Consider the following 20046-nt stretch of genomic DNA (forward strand, 5'->3'; position numbering starts at 1 on the left):
ACAGTCATAACTAAAAACAAATCACGACAGCCGAGACTTGGATGTGTCCAGTGTCCAGACAGACAGCCCGGAAGGCCGCTGTAGGCACCATCGACAGGCTTTATCTGTCCATCCTGGGGGGGGGGGGGATCCCAGTCCTGAATCAGTCCACCAGAGTCTCAAGGTCCCACAGTCAACATCTCAGGACTGGGAAGGGAGGGAGGGAGGGGGGGAGATCAAGAGGTGGGGGAGACGAGGGGCGAGGCTATCAGGAGTGTTCCTCGGGGGGAGCATTTTATCCCAGTGGCCTTGAAGGACAGCTGGTGTTTGGAAACCAAATAGATATCCAGATTAACAGACGCCTGGCAGATTCCACAGTCTGAAACTTCAGAGTGGCTCCCAAATACATCTGAATAGGGGAGATGTGGTCTTACTGACGATCAAAGCGGTTTTCCAGTGCAGCCATTCTCCCCGAGATGGATTCCAACATGCGGTTGACACCCGCCGACTGAGCTGACACTGCCCTTCCATTCGAATCAATCATGTGGGGCAGCCTGGACAGGCCAATTAATGCCACCTGTACCTTCTTAATTTTCCAGTAAACCAGTGCTATGACCGCCCCACACAGCAGAAACCCGGTCACCACAGCTCCAAATAAGTAAACATCTTCAACATCCTCCACAGACAACATGTACAGGTACATGACTTGCCACCTCCGCCAGCTGTCCATCACGTAACCCGCCACATGTGTCCCGGCAGGACAGGTCGGGTCCTCCACTCCCGAGTGTCTTGTGGAAAAAATAGTATCAATTGCGTTCAGAGACCACTTGATCTGATCCATTTTGCCGTTTTCCAGAGGAGCAGGGCTGGCAGCCTCACAGACAAAACACACTACAGTAGCAGGAGAGAAAAATGCGACCGTCCCGACCGAGAGCAAGGCAAAAAAAAAAAAAAAAAATTATATAAAAAATATTTGGAGAGAAGGTACGTGTAGGTGAAAGTTGGAGTAAGAATGTGTGGTTATATGAGGGTGTTTGTGCAGGTGGACGAAAGTAAAAAAGGGTTGACAATTATAACGTGTTCAAGCCATCATTAATGTGCCCCGCCCACAAACAAAAAACAAACGTTGTTCCACCTTGAACCCAGCAACCCCGCTGCCTCTACCTGAGGATGGTGAGCCTCACTCTTGTGAGGTGGCACTTAAGGAGGTTTTGACTCCCACACCTGATCTTTCTTCTGTCCCCATTTCAAACAGTGACATGATCCTGTATGTAGATGACTCTGCCTCTCGTGACTCTGCTTGTATTAATTGTGTGGGTTTTGCTGTTGTTTCGGATCATGAGGTTATGTCCATGTGTTCTCTTTCATCCAACCTTTCTGCCCAGGCAGCAGAATTGGTTGTCGACTGTAAGCTGCTCATGGAGTGTCAGAATGTGAACAGCCTTCTTCACACTTTCAACAGTCATTGTGAATCCATTTTGGATGAGGCTGCACCTTTTAAATCTAATTTGGTGACCAAGAAGACCATAGGTTCTTGGCTTAATGACTGTATCCGAGATTTGAAGCGACTATGTAGGAAAACGTAGTGTGTGTGGAAGTCTTGTAAACTTGAGGTCCATAGGACCATATCTCAGCTTTGATAACCAGGTTGAAGCCCTCTGTATGCCCCTTCTGATGTTCTAACATGTGGACTCCTTGTTAATGTGTTTGATGTCATTGGCCCCTGGGTTACCAAGTTGATAAATGTCTCTCTGTGTTCTGGTGTATTCCCCAGCTCTTTTAAACGTGGATTTGTGGAACCATTTCTCAAAAAGTCCAATCTGGACCCTTCTGATCTGAAAACCTTCCGACCTATCTCCAAACTTCCATTCCTGTTCAAAGTCTTAGAGAAGGTGGTTTATAATAAATTATCTTCCTTCTTAGAGACTTACAGCATGTTTGACACCTATCAGTCTGGTTTCCGCAGGCATCACTCTATGGAAACTGCCATACTCAAAGTGTCTAGTGATATTTTGATGTCTGCGGACTGTGGAAAATGCACTGTTCTTGTCCTATTAGATCTCTCCTCCGAATTTGACACTATCGATCATAAAATCCTACAAACAAGACTACGCAGTTCAGTTGATCTGTCAGGGACTGTTCTAGCGTGGTTCACCTTTTGTTTGTCAGGATGTAGTTTTAGTGTCATTGCAAATCAGATAATTTCTGACTCTGCCAGTCTGATGTGTGGTGTACCCCAGGGTTCCATTTTGGGCCCAATTTTGTTTTTGCTCTACATTTTCCCCTTGGGAAAGATTATCCAGGAGTTCGTTGATGTTTCTTATTTACTTGCTGTTGACATCCAAATTTACTGCTCATTTAAAGCTTCTGAGATCCAGAAACTGGAATCTCTACTGAACTGCCTTGAGAAAATAAAACAATGGTTTGGCGCAAATTCCCTGCAGTTAAATTCGGATAAAACCGAGGTGCTGGTGGTTGACCCCGATGATGTCATTCCGGGGATTAAACAGTATTTACGTCTTCTAAGCTCATCTGCAAAATCTAGCCTGAGAAATCTAGGTGTTATCTTCGATAATGAAATGTAATTTGAGCATCATTCCAAGCAGCTAACCAAAAACTGTTTCTACCAGTTGAGGAAGATTTCCAAACTCAGATCAGTTGTTTCAGAAGATGATCTTGAGTTGATTATTCATGTGTTTGTATCTTCTTATTTGGATGACTGGAACAGTTTGTTTTCCTGTCTAAACAAAAAGGTGCTGTCCCATCTGCAGCAGGTCCAAACTTCTGCAGCAAGGCTGCTGTCTCGCTGAAACAGAAGGACTCATATCTCTCCTATTTTAAAGTCCCTTCATTGGCTCCCAGTGTCGTTTTGTTTCCATTTTAAAATCCTGGTGTTGACTTTTAGAGCTTTGCATGGCCAGGCTCCCCCCTACATTAGAGACCTGTTATGTCCCTACGCTCCCTCTCGGAGCCTTAGGTCAGTGGATCAGAATCTTCTGAGGATCCCTCGTACCCGCTTTAAAACCTGAGGAGATTGCTCTTTCCAGGCCGTTGTGCCGACGCTCTGAAATGATCTCCCTTTGCCTCTTCGTTCACTGGACGCTGTTGATGTTTTTAAGAGCAAACTTAAAACCCATCTGTTTCTCCAGGCATTCAAACCATAGTAGTGAGAGGACTGTTTTATGACCACTGTGTGTGTCTTAGTGTTATTTTATTGTGATGTTAATTGTATTTTTCACAGAATTTTTATTTGTGTGTGCCTTTTGTGAAGCACTTTGTGACTTCCCTTGTCTGTGAAAGGTGCTATATAAATAATCATTACTTACTTACTTTAAAAGAAGTGTACAAATTGGCCACAGATCAGGCTGTTACTATTTACACAGACTCGGCATATGCTTTTGGTGTTGTGCATGATTCTGGCATCACTGAGGGTTTCTGAAGTCCGATGGCTCTTCCATCCTTCATGGACCCCTAGTTTCAGCTCTTTTGGAAGCCATTTTGCTACCTTCAATTCAATTCAATTTTTTTTTTATATAGCGCCAAATCACAACAAACAGTTGCCCCAAGGCGCTTTATATTGTAAGGCAAGGCCATACAATAATTATGTAAAACCCCAACAGTCAAAATGACCCCCTGTGAGCAAGCACTTGGCTACAGTGGGAATGAAAAACTCCCTTTTAACAGGAAGAAACCTCCAGCAGAACCAGGCTTAGGGAGGGGCAGTCTTCTGCTGGGACTGGTTGGGGCTGAGGGAGAGAACCAGGAAAAAGACATGCTGTGGAGGGGAGCAGAGATCGATCACTAATGATTAAATGCAGAGTGGTGCATACAGAGCAAAAAGAGAAAGAAACAGTGCATCATGGGAACCCCCCAGCAGTCTATGTCTATAGCAGCATAACTAAGGGATCTTTCAGGGTCACCTGATCCAGCCCTAACTATAAGCTTTAGCAAAAAGGAAAGTTTTAAGCCTAATCTTAAAAGTAGAGAGGGTGTCTGTCTCCCTGATCTGAATTGGGAGCTGGTTCCACAGGAGAGGAGCCTGAAAGCTGAAGGCTCTGCCTCCCATTCTACTCTTACAAACCCTAGGAACTACAAGTAAGCCTGCAGTCTGAGAGCGAAGCGCTCTATTGGGGTGATATGGTACTACGAGGTCCCTAAGATAAGATGGGACCTGATTATTCAAAACCTTATAAGTAAGAAGACGAATTTTAAATTCTATTCTAGAATTAATACCTTCCTCTATTGCTGTTTGCAAGTACTCAACCTATACTTCCCACACTGACCCAATTTCTTTAGGTAATAAATTTACTGATTATGCTGCTAAGAAGGCTGCCCTTCGGGCCCCTGCTCTTACCTTTGTGTCTGTTATCGCTCCACCCACTCCGGTGGCTGATCTTGCTTTGCTCGCATCCTTTGTGACTCCCGGTGATGTCTCTCTTTGGCGCAAAGCTGGTGCTTTGCGCTGCCCCCACACTCCTGATAGCCTCGCTCCTCGTCTCCCCCCGCCTCCTTGTCTTCCACTGCCTCCCTCCCTTCCCAGTCCTGAGATGTTGACTGTGGGACCTTGAGACTCTGGTGGACTGATTCAGGACTGGGATCCCCCCCCCCCAGGATGGACAGATAAGGCCTGATGGCGCCTCAAGGGCAGCCTTTCCAGGCTGTCTGTCTGGACACTGGACACATCCAAGTCTTAGCTGTTGTCTGTTGTCTATTGTGTTTTTTTTTTTGTTTTGTTATGACTGTTTTCTGTGCTATGGTTTTTTTTTTTTGTTTTTTTTTTGCTCTCCAGTGGTGCTGCGGGTTCAACGCAGCAGCAATGGAGGTTTTTCTTCCCAATTCTTTCCTTGTGTGTGCTTTTATATGTGTTCATGTACCGGACCGGCTTATGTGTGTTGTTGTTTGTTAAGTGTGTCATGAGGCCGGTCAAGGTTTGCTCAGCCCTGCTCATGACCTAGGGCAGGGATATACATCTGGAGCTGGTCCCCGGCTGCCAAAAAGGCAACCTCTGCTCCTAATTGGCAATTAGGATGGGTAAAATGCAGTAAACACATTTCATTGTGCAGGGAACATGTTCTTATGTGCATATGACAATAAACTTCTTTTGAATCCTTGAAAAACATTGATGGGATTTTGTATGGTCCACATCTCCCGTCTGAGCCCCCTAAACCCTGCATGCCTAGAGCCCTTTTCCGAATTTATGCTAATTTGTCACATGGTTGTGACCATGTGCCCAAAGGGGGAATGTGTGCTGACATTCACAAATTTTGGTTCACTAAAGGCTTTGTCGCCTATGCAGTTGACTTCTGTAAAAGATGTTTGATCTGTGCCCAAAACAGTTCAGGTAAAACTACTCCACTGACTTCTGTGGGTACACACCCTCCCCCTCAAGGTCCTTTTCAACACCTTATGATGGATTTCACTGAATTAACCCCAGCAGAGGGGAAGAAATACTGCCTTGTAATAGTGGACATGTTTTCCAAAAGGGTTGAGGCCTTTCCAACAAAACATGTGTCAGCAAAGGCAGTAACAAAAGCTTTAATGGCGGACATTTTTCCCTGCTGGGGAGTTCCAGAAAAAACGTTCTTAAGACATTGGTACATACTTTGTGAATGAAGAGCTGAGTGCTTTCTTAGACATTGAGCTTAAAAAATCACTGCAGCTATCATCCGCAATTGGAGGAGCTGTAGAGAGGGAGAATGGTACATTAAAAAACAAATTGGCAAAATGCACTACAGAAACAGGCCTAAATTGGAAAATGCTTACCATTGGCTCTGAGATTTCGCACACTACAGAGACTTAATCTGTCACCCTTTGAAATCCTGTTTGGAAGACCACCCCACACAGGACTCTGTCTCAAGGTGTTGACAGGGCAAGATGCAGTGTTTATTGATCACAATCTTGTGTCTTATTGCATGAAGCTTCCACAAGCTCTTTCTGTGTGCAGGTCTACAGTGAAGGCAGGCCTTCCGTTGTCAGCTGAACAATCACTCCATGATATCCATCCTGGAGACTTCATGATCGCAAAGAATCTGAGAAAGAAGCGCTGGAATGATCATCGCTGGATAGGCCTCTTCCAAGTGCAGTTGACGACGCATACTGCCACCAAGGTAGCAGAAAGATTAATGTGGATACGTGCAACTCGCTGCAAAAAAGTACTGAAAGAACTGGCCCTTGTCTTTGATCCCCGTCCCCCAACAACCTAAAGAGACTTCAACCATACCCACTCCATCCATCATGACTGACATTATTCTTTGGCCTAGGGAATGTCCATGATTGTGAAGAATGTAATCCCATGATGTGTTGTCTTAAACTTGCAAAGGTGTGACAATACAGATGCTCTGTTATGTTCTTATTGTTATTTTGCTATGAGTTGATTGATCATATATGATCAAAAGGGAGGAATTGTGAAAGCAAAATAATTGTCTTCATGTGACCCCATGTTTATTTGATATTGTGTTCATCATTATGGGAATACACTATGAAATGTCTTTGCTTAATCCAGAGACTGTTTATGCAGTTTGTGCAAAACAACTGATAGCCACATGTTTTTGTCTGAACCAGAGTGACACAAAGTCTGTTCTGATCGGCGCCTAACTGATTATTGGTGACTTCAACATTCATGTAAATAAGCCTTCTGATCCCATCTGGAAATCATTTATGGAAATTGTGGATGTATTAGGATTCCAGCAATGAATTCAGGATTTGATGCACATTCGGGGCAATACCCTGGATTTGGTCCTAGCATGTGGTATTGCTGTCACAAATATTGACATCATGCCTCTTGCAGCGGGCAGCACAGTGGCCTAGTGGTTAGCACTGTTGCCTCACAGCTAGAAGGTCATGGGTTCAATTCCTACCTGTGGCCTTTCTGTGTGGAGTTTGCATGTTCTCCCCGTGTTTGCGTGGGTTTCCTCCGGGTGCTCCGGTTTCCTCCCACATCCAAAGACATGCGGGTTAGGTGGATTGAAATCTTTAAATTGTCTGTAGGTGTGTCTATGGGTGTGTATGTGTTTTTTTGTCTGTTTGGGGCCCTGTGACAGACTGGCATCCTGTCCTGGGTGTACCCCGCCTCATGCTCTATGACTGCTGGGATAGGCTCCAGCCCCCAGCGACCTTTGATTGGACTAAGCGGTTGAAGATGACTGTGTGTTGTGTGCCTCTTGCAGCGCTGGTCTCTGATCACTCACGTATTTGGTTTATAGTTTCTCTGCCATGTTTAGTGGAACAGCAACCTTATTTATCAATGTGGCGATGCATCAACTTCTCAACTACGACTGAACTCAAAGCTAGACTGCCTGATATCTTAGCTTCACATTTGTTTTGTGGATAGTTTAAACTTTTCTCCCTTTATATAGCACCCCTTGGGCACATATTGTGGCGTTTTGGGATTACCTTTCATTGTTGTGCTGATGATACTCAGTTATACGTGTAGATAACTGCTGGTAATCTCATCCACATAAAATTCTTAGAGGATTGTCTTGCATCAGTGAAAAGCTGAATGTGTAGCAATTTCCACCTTTTTAAACTCTGACAAGACTGAAATGATGGTTATTGGTCCAGTGAGACATCGGCATCAATTTGACCAGCAAACGCTTAGCCTAGGCTCGTGTGTCATACATCACACTGACAAAGTGAGGAACCTCCTGTAATTTTTGATCCTACGTTGTCCTTTGACCTCCACATTAGAGATATTACAAGGACTGCTTTCTTCCACCTGTAAAATATAGCGAAGATTCGTCCCATCCTGATTATGGCTGATGCCAAGACCCTCATTCATGCATTTTTTCCTCTTCTAGACTGGACTACTCCAATGTTCTGTTTTCTGGTTTACCGCTGTCCAGCTTTAGGGGTCTCCAATTGGTTGAAAATGCTGCTGCCAGCCATTTGACAGGAAGTAGAAAGTTTGACTACATTACACCCATTTTGACATCTCTTCACTGGCTTCCAGTTGCTGTGAGATCAGATTTTAAGGTTCTGTTACTAACCTATGAACGTTTTCACAGACTGGCACCTCCGTACTGAGCTGACCTGTACTTAAACCCTACATACTGGCCCATCTCTGCGTTCTCAGGGTGCAGGACTACTTTGTGTCCCTAGGGTGAATAAAAAGTGTGGATCACAGAGCCTTCTCTTATCATGCCCCTGTTCTGTGGAATGATCTCCCTGCATCAATAAAACAGTCAGAGAGACTTTCAAGTCCAGACTTAAGATGCACTTATTTTCCCTTTTGTATGGCGAGTACAATGGCATTGTATGTTACTATGCTTTTTACCCTTTAAAATTTATTTTATTAGTAAACGGAGCGGGCTGCGGCCTTAACTTTATCTAAAGTCTGGGTTAGGGTTGAGCTGGATACTCGTTTGACATGAGTATCCAGTATGGATAAAGCATTTTTTGATCAGAACAAGCATGATACGAGTCAAACTCGTCAATATCTGTGCTCATGCTGAAGGAAAATCCTGAATGGCTAACTGTCTTCATGCTCTATGATTGGCCAGTCACTCACAGCGCCCGCCCCTCCCTACACAGACATGTCTCTGCACCCAGACCTCACTCTGGCACACACCCAGACAGGAAATGATCTCTCTCTCTCAGTGCTCCTTAGGGTTTCTTCAGTTTGCCTCTATTTTAGTTTGTATGATATTTAAAGTTACTTGGTGAACTTCTTTCATAACATAAGCGGTGCATTTGACAAGACAGAGCTGGAAATGGCTCATGTTGTGTTGGTCACTGCCTCCACTCTGCTTGGGTTTTTTTTTAACCATTTGTTTGCTCTTTGTTTGGCTGGTGATAGAAAGTCAGTTGGAAAACTTTGCTCGTACTGAACGCGGTGCTTTTGAGAAGAATACATTAATCACCATGTTCACACAGATCATTAAAAATAAACAGTCTTAGAACAACCTCTCTTCCTCTCACTCAGTCACACATGCACAGACACCTTAATCAACATTGTTTAACTTTGTGTGGAAAAAAATGCCAAGAACATCAGGTAGTAAAAATAAATAAATAAATAAAAAAAAAATCACAGTTTCATCATAAAAAATAAATAATAATAATAAAAAGTTGTGTTGAGTATGACAACTCTTGTTCATGCATACTTGGTTCATAATTTCCTACTACACTGAATGTCAATACTGTTCCGTTACTCATTCATACACTTAAGAATATTCATGTTCTGAGTTTAGAAAAAACTTGTTCTGTAAAATAGTTCCTTTACTATTGTGATCAAAAACATTGAATCTCAATTCTGAGGCTGTTCTGTAAATATTCATTCATACACTTAAGAATATTCATGTTCTGAGTTCATAAAAAACTTGTTCTGTAAATAGTTCTCTTACTTTTGTGATCAAAATCATTGATCTGAATCTCAGTTTTGAGGCTGATCTGTAAATAGTTTTCAAATAAACAATAAATATAGCAACTTCTGATCAATCCATATGAATTTCAGTGTTAAAATAATCTGATTTAAGCCCCACCCATTTCTGGTTAAACCACGCTCACTTCTGGTTGTGGCCCCACCCACTCCAAGTACAGATACAGATAATTTAGATGGTTGAACAGATACAGATAGTGGTGTATTTGCTTATCCCTAGTCTGGGTTTACTGTATTTGCTGTGCACAATTTCTCCAATCACAGCCACATAAGCCTATAACTTCTCCTGAGTTTTCTGGGTGCCTTGGTGGCTTTTCCTTGTAAAGCACTGCAGAGGTGTTATCAGGTTGTGAAAACAGTGTTTTCAGTTTTCAAAGTGTTTTTCATTAGCTTTAACATAATATATGATGGAAATGTTAGATTTACACAGAAATGAAGCTGTTTTGGAGCAGATTCTGCCATATTGGATTTGCAGCCAAAGAGAGACCAGACGTCACGGTGCCTCTGTACTGCGACTGGCTGTCACCCCCCCCCCCCCCCCCAAAAAAAAACAACTGATTTGCAAGATAGATAGATAGTTTTTCAAACCTGTAATCTGGGTACGGAAAAAGTTCAGGATGGTCCCATCTATAGTTCCTTGATTCTGCTTGGATAGGACATCTTCGGATTATAGCACAATTGTAGAAATGATGGTAGTTCTGTCCATTGATGTGATATTTATTGCAGCTGCCATGACAACTCTGTAAATTTGTGGCACGTCCCTGGCAAGGCTGCCTTTGACGATTCCTGACATGTCCTGACTGCCAAAGATAAACAGGAGACGTAGCGTTCAAGCAGCCCCTGACAGTGATTGTTACTGTATCCTTCCCTTGTTCCATTCCAGGGGTGTATGCAGTTAAGGTATTGATTAGGGCATTCCTCTGGTGCCTGGTTCCCTTGTCCTCACCATCAAGTCTGTCATTAGCACTCTTGAGCTGCAAGTTGAAAATTTCCTTTGTTAGTCACAAGCAATTACGAGGTCTGTGAGAAAAGTAACAGACCTTTTTATTTTTTTCAAAAACTATATGGATTTGATTCATATGTTTTTACGTCAGCCAAGCTTGAACCTTCGTGCGCATGCGTGAGTTTTTCCACGCCTGTCGGTTGCGTCATTCACCTGTGAGCACGCCTTGTGGGAGGAGTAGTCCAGCTCCCTCATCGGATTTTCATTGTCAGGAAATGGCAGAATGATTTGGGCTTTTTTTCCATCAGAATTTTTTCAGAAACTGTTAGAGACAAGCAGCTGGAAACCATTCGAAAATTTATCTGGCTTTCGGTGAAAAATTTACGGGCTTCACAGAGAATAAGGACTGTTACTACAGCTTTAAGGACACCCCACAATGGCGCACGGCGTGCCGCGCTCCGAGCCACCATCGAGAGGCAGAAAACACCACATCATTTCTTAACGGATGGCTGTGTGGAGCTGGGACCGTCGTGAGCAATTTCTCTGATTATCACAAGAGCTGGACATCAGCCATTTTCCGGCAGATTTCACTTTTAACAAGAGATTTTGTCAGCTCTCCACAATTTCTCTTATACTCACTGGGCTGGTAAGCATTGAAAGCTGAGATAGGCATGTCCCAACTTGTCCCCTGGCACTCCGAAACGGAGGTGTTCCTTTGTCTCGCTCGATCAGCGAATCGGTCCTGACGCGCGAAGCCTCCGCGCGGCTTTCCATGACACAATCTCTTGTTAAAAGTGAAATCTGCCGGAAAATGGCTGATGTCCAGCTCTTGTGATAACCAGAGAAATTGTTCACGACGGTCCCAGCTCCACACAGCCATCTGTTTAGAAATGATGTGGTGTTTTCTGCCTCTCGATGGCGGCTCGGAGCGCAGCGTGCCATGCACCATTGTGGGGCGTCCTTAAAGCTGTAGTAACAGTCCTTATGCTCTGTGAAGCCTGTAAAATTTTCACCGAAAGCCAGATAAATTTTTCGAATGGTTTCCAGCTGCTTGTCTCTAACAGTTTCTGAAAAAATTCTGATGGAAAAAAAGCCCAAATCATTCCTCGCAATGAAACAACGACAATTGTATTGATTATTCTGGCGATTAATCGAGTAATCGGATAAAAAGTACTTTTGCGTTTTAAACAACATCAATAATCCAGGGCTGTCCATAAGCAATGGCACAATGTCACTGCGCTAAAGTGTTGGCATTTTGCTGAAATGGCGATGGGATGAGGCCTTCTATTTTGTTTTCTCCAATTTGTAAAAATTAACCATTTTTAAGTTTTTTTTTAATAAAGGTTGATGGACTTGGTCCCTGCGTGATTTTTTTTTTATCCCTCTTTATCTTCAGCAGATGCATTTCAGCTGGAGGTTGAACATGCAAGCATCGCAGTCAGTTTTTTTAATTATTATTTTATTTAAATTACCGTGTTTGTGAAGTGTTGTGTGTTGCCCAAAAATGCAAAAATTAAAAAGTCAAACACTCAGTGTGAGTCTGAGGTAAACACAGAAGAAAGAGTGGACTTCTGCTGTTTGTCAATGTAGCCGGGGACAGAGCTGTGACTCGCCCGGTCTGAGAGCCCCTCACACTGGGCAGAGAAACAGCAGCTGGCCACTGGGTCAATAGCCCCTCCCCACGGAGAGCGGACCGTGTGTTTTTTAAAAATAGACAAACACACTGCTTCGCTTTAAATGCACAGTAAGTCTATTTCAGATGATCAGCGTGGACCATCTTTCTCTTAAAAGGCTTTATTTTACTCTATGTGTCACGTTGGAAAGCGGTAGCTATCGTTGCTAATTTGATTAGCTGTTATGCTCGCCTTTTTCTTTTTTTTCTGCGGACGTTGCAGCGCCACACACAGGCCTGGCATATGTACTACAACGTTAAATGAAGCTTCGAGGCACAGAATTTGCCTATAAATAATAAAAGGAATTCTGTAACTTTATATCAGCAATAAATAACATGTTAAAGTAGACCTGCATTGAAATAAATGTGGTCAGATCTCAGAAAGAAATAGCTGATATGTATTTATAAGACCCTTATGAATGCAGTAGAGTAAATCTGCAAGCCCAAATTTGTAATTCAGCGGAGAAATCTTAATTTAAAAATGACAAATTTGCAGCTAAAATTTGGCCCTCAGCGAAAACTGTTTGTACATCCGGGTCATTGCAGTGAGGTTCGGCAGAAGACGGAGCGCTCCCGCCTTCAATCCGATCCCGCATTGAAATAGATTTTATCTGTTAGTAATGTTACTGTTATACACATCCTGGTTTCAGCATCCAAAAGTAAGCTGAAATGAATGTGAGATACAGCTCTGCATGCTCAGATCAGCGGCGACATCGACAGCGGGCGATGTTCTTCCTCGACGCCTCGCTCTCTGCCTCCGCTGCGCTTACTGAGTCTGCGTGCTCGGTAAACGCTGAAGCGGGCCACTCACATCGCCCCCGTGTCTGCTGTGCAGCCGACACCACATCCCTGTCTACTGAATGGAGGTGCAGCCAACGTGGCAAAAGTCCAGAGACTACGCTCGCTTGAAAGACGTGCAGAGGAATTCACGCGTCGGGATGGAGCCGCAATGGCGCACAACAAAAAGCACGTCCATGTTGGAAGTCTCACAGGACAAGTTGTGACATGCCCAGCTGTTACACAATTTCTCGGATACTCACTCGACTGAAAAGCCACCGAAAGCCATCTGAATCTTCCAAATGGTTTCCCTGACAATGAAAATCCAACGAGGGGTGGACCAGTGCTCACTCAAAGCCTGCCCACAAGCGAATGACGCAACCGACAGGCGTGAAAAAACTCACGCATGCGCACGAAGGTTCAAGCTTGGCTGATGCAAGCGCACATGATTCAAATCCATATAGTTTTTTTTTTTTTTAAATAAAAAGGTCGGATAGTTTTCTAACAGACCTCGTTAAGTGAGACCTGGACAATTAGAAAGTTTCCAATTCACCCAACCTGCATGTTCTTGGAAGTGCGATGCCCACACACACTTTGACACCTTTAGGCTTCTGGCTTAATATCAGAATAAATTAAAACATGGACAAAATATGAATTAGGCCTGTGCCTCTCTGTGGCTAACTTTAGCTCCGTGCTAGTCAAAAATGTGTTGGTTTGGTTCCCATTAGTCCATGTCTGGCATAATCAAGCTTCAAGCAAGTTCTGTCTTTTCTGGCTAAAATGGGTTTGTGCTCACATCAGGTTCCGTTACCTTAAAGTGTCGTCGTGATGACTGTAGAAAGGCCTTGCCATTTGAGGCTAGTTGCTAACTCGTGGTAGCTTTGTGTTGGTTTTCTGTGATGAATCCCAGTAGAAGAGCCTCCAGCGTTAGTCTCCTCTTCTGCTCCCAGTGGTCTCTCAACTGTAGTATAGAGACTGAACAGGCAAATTAACGTCTTGAACATCAACTTTTATTTGCCAAAAGATAATGGAACGCATGCAGCCCTGGTAGTTAGCTAAGTCTTCTTCTTCTTCTTCTTTTCTCATGTTAAACAGTGGGTTTTAACCCAACTCGGTGCACTACTGCCATCAACTGTTTGGTGGAGAGCACTGCAAGCTTTTTTTTTTTTTTTTTTTTTTTTTTTACCAGAATGAGAATGTTGCATTTTACATACAGAAATGATTGTATACAGGTGTTACAAATATATTGTGTACAATGTACATGTTTTACCCTGGATAATTATAATATCATTCACTGCAAACATGAATTGAGCAGCTGAAATTAAAGGAATCAGAAAGCAAGAAATATGTAAGAGTTCTGACCAAACACTGTTCGACTGTGACATGAAGTCATCCTCAAATGAGGTCTGAGTCAGTAAACCCTGGACAAATGTTCATTCTGGAAATGTGAAATCGAGTTGATGTTGTACTGTAACGTGTGACTATTCATCTCATGTTCAGCATGTTTGTTTAAAAACATGTCTGATAATGTTTGAACTGCAAGTTGTGAAGTGACCAGTAAAAATATTATTTGTCTGTGAGCTGTTTTATTTAAATGTCAATGTTTCCTGCTCATGCATGTTGAAAACATTATTTTGTAAATCAGTTTTTAATACATTAATGTATAATAATGTATTTTTCCTTATTTCCAAAAATGCTAAAGATATTGTGCTTTTATAAAATTTGGCAAAATGTATGTAACTCAGGTCTGTGGGACTTCTGGATAATAAGCTGCCATTGCAATCTGTTTCGATAAAAAACATATTTTTGGTAGCTCTGTAGTGACTTAAATTATTTTGCAAAAATTAATATTCCAATTAACAGAGTGCATGTTTATGCAAGTTGCCCCAAGACATGTTTCTGAGTTAGCTCTGTCAGTTTATCACAGTAATTGAAATTATATATTCAGTAGGCCTGAATAAATCATAAATCAACAAATTATTGGTTACCATGGTAATCAGTGTTTAAATCATTTCCTATTTTTCATTCTACCTATGATTGCACACATAATTTAAATGGAGTCCAATGTTAACTTTCTGTAGGCAGTAAATGATATTTAATGTTTTCCTGTAATATGAAATTTTACAAAATTTTAGAATATATATAATTTTATTTAGAGGCAAGCTTTACACATACAACGTGAACATTATGTGAATGTTCACAAACACGCTGAACATTAAGCATACATTCTATAAACATTTGTTTGATTTTTGCAAATGTTTGCTTACGTTTGTCTGTTTGCTTCCATGCAAACATTAGACAAACATCACAAACATTATATGAACGTTTGCAAACTTGCTGAACAGTAAACAAACGTTCTATGAATGTTTGTTTGACGTTTGCAAATTTTCACTTCTATGCAAACATTAGACAAACATCACAAACATTACATGAACGTTCGCAAACTTGCTGAACAGTAAACAAACATTCTATGAACGTTTGTTTGACGTTTGCAAATGTTCGCTTCCGGGATGTGAATCTTGTGGTTGTTGAGGAGTACAAACAGAATTTTCTCATTGATGACTTTGAACAAAACAGGGTGAGGAGAGTCACACATTACATTTTTCTAAAATCTACATTTATCCATTTTGTGAATCCACTTTCTCCAGTTAAGGTTCATGTGGAGCTGGATGGGACCTGTGAGGTTGCAGAATTTTAACACAAGGCGGAACTCTACATTATACTATGTTTGTGATTGGTATCGCTCCCCCTTTCTGTTGGTCCGTGTAATTGTCCTTCCTCTTAAGAATTGTGGAATGTTGCAGACTGACAGCCTATATAAGGAGCAGGTGTGGTGATGAGTGGGGGTGGCAGTCTTCAGACAAGAGAGAGAATTCAATCTGCATCAACTATCTTCCACCACACCTGGGGAGTGCCATGTTGGACTGTCTTGGTGATCCATGAAAAGGTCTACTGTTACTGGACTTGGTGAGCATTTGAGATTTTGAATAAATGTGGCTTCTCTATCTTGGTCAGAGTTTGGCTTAGGCATTGTTAATATCCCCATCACACATACACCGATTGAGGCCGAATGGTGACAGAATGACACATCCAGCCACAATCAGGATGTATTGAGGTGCAGGAGCAGTCTTTGAGCAGTCTACATATTTGGTCCCATTCACTTGGCTGTCCGGAGTGTGTTGCACTTGTTCAAAACACTCTGGGCACCATCAAGATGGGACACACATCTGACGGCAGTCTATGTGCAGTTTTTGCATCACCAGATCGCAGTCTACATATTCTGAAGGCATCAATACAGAATCTGAAATGATCAGATTGTGGTTGATTGAGCTCTGAGATTTGTTTATTTGTTTATTTGGATCCCCATTAGCTACAGCTGAGCTGCAGCTATTCTTCCTGGGGTCCACACAAATCAACAAAGACAAAATACAGAAATCAAAAATGCATTCAAAAATATATAAAATGAGAAATAATAAAAAAAGGAGAAAAAAAATATAAAACCAATACAATCAAGTTCCAATTAAATTAATATTCATATCTCATCAAGTCACACGTACAAAAATACATCCCTAAATGATCAAAAATCAAGTAAGAGCCGATAGCTCAAAACCATAACCAGCAAGTTTTTGCAATAACAACTCGTGGTCAATGATATCAAAGGCAGCAGAGAAATCGAGAAACACAGTGCCGACTATATTCTTCTTATCAACCTCTCTGAGCCAATCATCAGACATCTGAGTCAACGCTGTGGCAGTGGAGTGACTCTTTCTATATGCATGCTGGAAGTCCGTGATTAAATTATTCAACAAAAATTTTTTTCCTAACACAGGTAGAATACTTATTGGTCGACTGTTTAAAGTCGAAATTGGAATTTTCTTGTTTTTCAATAGTGGAATAATTTTAGCCTGTTTCCACACATACGGACATGTATTATAAGCAAAGCAGAGGTTTATTATATGAGCAATAACAGGAGAGATCCAATCGACTGCTAGTCTGAGAAGCCTGCTGTCAAGACCGTCAACACCCGGGGGCTTGTCTTTACAGGATTTCAAATATTCCTTTACCTTATTTATACTTCTTCAAATTTAAACCTGATGTTTTTATTGTTCATAATTTTATTTCTTATCAATAAACAGGATTTAAAATTACTCAGATTAGGCATATTTTCTCTCAATTTATCTAGTTGGCTTATAAAGTAATCATTAATTTAATTAGCAATATCTCCTGGCTTTGTTATGAAGTTATTATTTACCTCAAGAAAAGATTACTTTAATTCTATTTTTCTTACCAGTCAATTGATTTAAAACATTCCATATCTTCTTGCTATCAGTTCCTGCTTTCAGAACTTGATCCTCGAAAAACATTTTCAAGCTCTTGCTTGCCTCTACTGGTGGTTGGCTCTCACTGCGGTATTGTATCACTTCCTGTTCCGGAGCACAGCGGTGTTTTTCTGTATCTGTTAGCTGTTTAATCTGCGCAGTTAGATTGATCTAGTTATCTAGATTACGATTTGTTTCACAGTGTAATCTTCACGTGCCTTAACTAAAGCACTCCTTCTGCTGAATCACCTCTAAATTATTTACACATTATTCACTTTGCGTGTTTTTAGGAATCCGCTACCTTAGCGCAGCTACTAGCTCTTAGCCGGTTTAGCATGGCGGCTTCTCCTGTCTCTCCCGCACTTTTCTGCTCTGGTTGTGAAATGTTTAGTTATTCCTCGGCCTCCTTTAGCAGTAATGGTACTTGTAATAAGTGTAGCTTATTCGTAGCTTTGGAGGCCAGGCTGGGCGAATTGGAGACTCGGCTCCGCACCGTGGAAAATTCTACAGCTAGCCAGGCCCCTGTAGTCGGTGCGGACCAAGGTAGCTTAGCCGCCGTTAGTTCCCCCCTGGCAGATCCCGAGCAGCCGGGAAAGCAGGCCGACTGGGTGACTGTGAGGAGGAAGCATAGTTCTAAACAGAAGCCCCGTGTACACCGCCAACCCATTCACATTTCTAACCGTTTTTCCCCACTCAACGACACACCCGCCGAGGATCAAACTCTGGTTATTGGCGACTCTGTTTTGAGAAATGTGAATTTAGCGACACCAGCAACCATAGTCAATTGTCTTCCGGGGGCCAGAGCAGGCGACACTGAAGGAAATTTGAAACTGCTGGCTAAGGCTAAGCGTAAATTTGGTAAGATTGTAATTCACGTCGGCAATAATGACACCCGGTTACGCCAATCGGAGGTCACTAAAATTAACATTGAATCGGTGTGTAACTTTGCAAAAACAATGTCGGACTCTGTAGTTTTCTCTGGGCCCCTCCCCAATCGGACCGGGAGTGACATGTTTAGCCGCATGTTCTCCTTGAATTGCTGGCTGTCTGAGTGGTGTCCAAAAAATGAGGTGGGCTTCATAGATAATTGGCAAAGCTTCTGGGGAAAACCTGGTCTTGTTAGGAGAGACGGCATCCATCCCACTTTGGATGGAGCAGCTCTCATTTCTAGAAATCTGGCCAATTTTGTTAAATCCTCCAAACCGTGACTATCCAGGGTTGGGACCAGGAAGCAGAGTTGTAGTCTTACACACCTCTCTGCAGCTTCTCTCCCCCTGCCATCCCCTCATTACCCCATCCCTGTAGAGATGGTGCCTGCTCCCAGACCACCAACAACCAGCAAAAATCTATTTAAGCATAAAAATTCAAAAAGAAAAAATAATATAGCACCTTCAACTGCACCACAGACTAAAACAGTTAAATGTGGTCTATTAAACATTAGGTCTCTCTCTTCTAAGTCCTTGTTGGTAAATGATATAATAATTGATCAACATATTGATTTATTCTGCCTTACAGAAACCTGGTTACAGCAGGATGAATATGTTAGTTTAAATGAGTCAACACCCCGAGTCACACTAACTGTCAGAATGCTCGTAGCACGGGCCGGGGCGGAGGATTAGCAGCAATCTTCCATTCCAGCTTATTAATTAATCAAAAACCCAGACAGAGCTTTAATTCATTTGAAAGCTTGACTCTTAGTCTTGTCCATCCAAATTGGAAGTCCCCAAAACCAGTTTTATTTGTTATTATCTATCGTCCACCTGGTCGTTACTGTGAGTTTCTCTGTGAATTTTCAGACCTTTTGTCTGACTTAGTGCTTAGCTCAGATAAGATAATTATAGTGGGCGATTTTAACATCCACACAGATGCTGAGAATGACAGCCTCAACACTGCATTCAATCTATTATTAGACTCAATTGGCTTTGCTCAAAATGTAAATGAGTCCACCCACCACTTTAATCATATCTTAGATCTTGTTCTGACTTATGGTATGGAAATAGAAGACTTAACAGTATTCCCTGAAAACTCCCTTCTGTCTGATCATTTCTTAATAACATTTACATTTACTCTGATGGACTACCCAGCAGTGGGGAATAAGTTTCATTACACTAGAAGTCTTTCAGAAAGCGCTGTAACTAGGTTTAAGGATATGATTCCTTCTTTATGTTCTCTAATGCCATATAACAACACAGTGCAGAGTAGCTACCTAAACTCTGTAAGTGAGATAGAGTATCTCATCAATAGTTTTACATCCTCATTGAAGACAACTTTGGATGCTGTAGCTCCTCTGAAAAAGAGAGCTTTAAATCAGAAGTGCCTGACTCCGTGGTATAACTCACAAACTCGTAGCTTAAAGCAGATAACCCGTAAGTTGGAGAGGAAATGGCGTCTCACTAATTTAGAAGATCTTCACTTAGCCTGGAAAAAGAGTCTGTTGCTCTATAAAAAAGCCCTCCGTAAAGCTAGGACATCTTTCTACTCATCACTAATTGAAGAAAATAAGAACAACCCCAGGTTTCTTTTCAGCACTGTAGCCAGGCTGACAGAGTCAGAGCAGCGCTAACGGTCTGGAGCCAGAAGCCGTTCGGACCCAAGGACCCCGCCGACACCCCCCAGGTGGCCGCAACAAACCGAGTCTGTGAAAGAAGGAACCATTATGTGAGTCCACACTCTACACACAGAGAGACCACTCAAAGGTGTACATAAACAGCAAACACTTCCTGGCTTAATTACTAATCAGCTCCCCAACCTGCAGGCATGGAACATCCAGTTCACAAAACTCCACTGCAGTGGAAGCCGATACATGACTAACGTACAGCTCAATATAATAAGGTGTGAGGGACACCACATTTACTGACTGTATAAACGTTAGTCACAAAATCTAACGTACCTCAGGAAGTGTGCTGACGAGCGTGAGACCTCACCCCCTCCTCTTTCACAGACCGTGCATCAAACCCTGGACGTTCTCTGCATCCACTGATGA

This window comes from Thalassophryne amazonica, chromosome 7, assembly GCF_902500255.1.
Source record: "Thalassophryne amazonica chromosome 7, fThaAma1.1, whole genome shotgun sequence".
NCBI classification, from domain to species: domain Eukaryota; kingdom Metazoa; phylum Chordata; class Actinopteri; order Batrachoidiformes; family Batrachoididae; genus Thalassophryne; species Thalassophryne amazonica.